The following is a 3,461-nucleotide window of genomic DNA, read 5'->3' as shown; positions in this document are numbered from 1 at the left end:
GCTGGTGTTCTTGGATTCGAGGTGGGGCCACAGGGTTGCGAGGGCTCATCCTGGAGCCTCTGACAGACATCACACAGCAGCTCCTGTGCCTCCCTTTCTGATGACATCTCCCAGAGAAGACTGACAGCCAAGATAGACTCTTCCCAAGGGATGCCCCTTCCTACATCACTCATTTCCTTCTACCCATGGCCCCCCAGCCTCAGTCACAGAAATAAAGTGTTTGCTTTTTAGATGAGCAGAACTATTGCCAAGAGCCCCCAAATTTGACAGTGTATGTAGCATTCTGTGCCTTTAGGCCCCCCCACAGACACCCCTCCACTGAGAGGAAGGAGGCAGTCTCTCCTTTATTCTCCAGAACCAAGGTGGTTCACTTCAGTTCATCCAAATTCAGCTGCCTTTTAGGGGTATTATCAAGTTGCCTTATTGTCATCACTGTTTATACCAGGGGATTCTCCTTTTTGTGTGTCCTGGACCCCTTAAACTGAAGTCTGGGCAAAACCTAGGAACCCCTTCTCAGAACCACGTTTTCAAATGCTTAAAATAAGATAAAATACACAGGATCACAAGGAAAATCAGTTACAGTGAAATACATGTTTGTTTTTCCTTCCCAGATCTTGGACCCCCTGAGCTCCACGGGGAATGCTTGATGGAAGGTGGGGGGTGGTTTGTGGCTCCTGGGTCCAGAGCCCCCCATGTACAAGGTTCCTGGAGCCTCAGGAAACCTTACTTTCTCATGTAGTTTCTTGAGTCCTGACGCTGAACATCCCATTCATACAGAGTTAAGCAAGATTTACATGTCAAGCCTGTCCTTTGGGCTCTCGCTGTCCTGATGAATGAAGGTGATTTTGGAGCACTTGCCACCAGTCCTCAGAGCAGGATAAGCTGTTGACCTAATGACTGGGTTTTCTACAAAAGAAGGGAGAACTTCCTGGTGGTTCTTTCTAAGTTTGCTTCTGGCTGACTGATTCACCCTGCCTTTGGATGAGTCATGTAATTTTTCTGTGCTTCAGTTCGCCTCAGATTAGTAGATCTGCCTCTCCACCGACGGAGAGGGTTCTGCATCTTCCTGTGCTGTAGTGATAACGGGGTCTTTGAATTCTGTGCCAGTGGAATGCAAACTTAGACACATGACTACAAGTACTGGTCTGGTCCCACCTTGCCAGTCTTGCCGATTGACATTGCTAATCATTTCAGATCATTTGGACCCCATAAAGGCCAAAGCCTGAACTAATCAGACATGCTTTGCTTTGCTCTAAAAATGCCCTTTCCTGTGTCAGCAACTGAAGGACTGTATGAGGCTGATCAGGAGCATTCTTCATGTTTGTAACTACTAAAGGGCAGGATGCCTAGGACCAGACTTGAATAGTGGGCCCTCTCTTATCCTATGGACATATGCTATACAGGGAAATACAGATATCCTGGGATGGTAATCTCCAACTGACACTTTGTCGATTGTCTTATTGTATTTATGACTTTTCAACTAAGAAACTTCCTTTCTCAAGGTATGGTTAAACACATATGGAGACCATAAACTGGAGGGATACGGGCATCCTGAATTGGGATTGTTCTAAAATGTAAAATTTTAAATTTAAATTAAAATGTAAAAAAAAATTTAAGCCTGGTCATTCTTTTATCAGTCAGAATTTACGTTCTGGTTTCGTGTACGTACATGTTTGCTAGCTTCACTAGCTTTAAGGGAATAAAAATATGAATTTATATGACACCTAGCCTGTTTGCCTCTTTTAACCAAACTTGAAGATTGACGACATTTATTAAGGCAGCTCTGGGGGCACAAAGACAAAATGAAGCAGGCCAGCCCTCAAAACACAGCATCTGTAGGTAATGAACCTCTTGTGGGACAACCAGCCTGGCTGAGTGTGGGGCATCCTGTCATCGGAGAGTGGGAGATTCTTTTTTGGCCATAACAACTCGCCATCTAGTCTTCCAGGGTGAGGGGGGCACATGTGAGTGAACCATGTAAGTGAAGGGACACCCCCTCCCCCCAAGTCCCAGCCATCACACAGAGCCCATGATCAGATTACAGGGAAGATGCCTAATCCTAGGAGCATCTCCTGGGTAGCCCCACCCACCTGGGAGGTCTAAAGCAAAGGGGATTTTCTTTACTAAGAGAACCTGGCCTCCAGCACCCCCTTCCTTAAGATGCTGATTGGTGGGAGCAGGCTTGAAGGCTCCCTCCAGATCCAAGTTCTGGGACTGCTGGAAGAGACAGGTTTCTGGCCTGGAACTCCTCACCTCTGCCCCTTAACTTTGGATTCTTATTTCTAGCTAAGATCTTATTTAAAACTTATAAAATGCATGCTTTTTTTTTTTTTTACATCATCTTTGTTTTTTCTGAACACATCCCAACTCTCAACTTCTCATTGAACCTTCCCTTGTTAAGATTTTTAAAAAGTTCATAAAACCCAACCAATGGGTGTCAGCCGCACCTGAGAGCTTGTGAGCTCTCCCTGTCCCCATCCCCTCTGCAGTGAGAGGAGCAAGGCCCATTTCCTCAGCTCTTCTCGAGAGCCCAGTTGGGCTACGAGAATCACAGACAACGTTCCCTTTCACTCGGTCTTTCCACTGACATCACTGCATTGTCCACTGTTTTCCGGAAGTCTCCCTTGCTGCTCTGAATTTCTTGTTTGTATTTCTTATGGCAATGAGAAATCCCTGCGTGGGTCGGGTGCCTGTTAGCCAGCAAGCATTTATTAAGTATTTAAGATGTGCCAGGGATTGTATGATTGTATTAAGGACAAAAACCAATTATGTAGAGAAAAGGGGTGTGTGTGTGTGGGGGGGCGCCTAGTCAGGAAGACCTGAGTTCAAATCCAGATTCAGACACTTATTAGCTGTGACCCTGAGCAAGGCACCCCACCCTGTTGGCCTCAGTTTCCTCACCTGTAAAATGAGCTGGAGAAGGAGATGGCAAACCATCTCTGCCAAGAAAACCCAAAATGGGGTCCCAAAGAAGAGGATATGATTGAAACCACTAAACAACAAGAAAAAAAAATATATATATATGGACATATGCATATACATGTATGCTTATACACACAGATATAAATATATAAACACAGAGCCAAATTATATACAAACTAGGTACCTGTGTGTGCCTACATGTAACACCAACCTTTATCTGCATACACATGGATGTGTGTGTAAATACAGGCACGCACACACAAAGGGGGGACAGAGGGAAGGTCCCAGAAGCAGGGTGGCTAAGAAAGCCTCCCACAGAAGGTGGGCTTTGCTGGGCGGGGGGTTGAGGATGACACCAAGTTCATGATCCTCGAGGACAGGAGGGTGATGCCCTCGACAGTGGGGAGGAGGGGAGGAAGGCTGGCTGGCAAACCTGGTGCCCCAGGGCTTAGAGGGCAGATGCCCCACAGACATTTTGCACCCATCCCCCCTCCCTGCCTCTGTACCTAGAGGAGCATTGTGATCCTCTGTGCTCTGGC

This window comes from Petaurus breviceps, unplaced genomic scaffold (assembly GCF_028583685.1).
Source record: "Petaurus breviceps papuanus isolate PSGF00001 unplaced genomic scaffold, PetGlider_PUasm1.0 208, whole genome shotgun sequence".
NCBI lineage: Eukaryota > Metazoa > Chordata > Mammalia > Diprotodontia > Petauridae > Petaurus > Petaurus breviceps.
Note: the sequence above shows the minus strand (reverse complement) of the source record.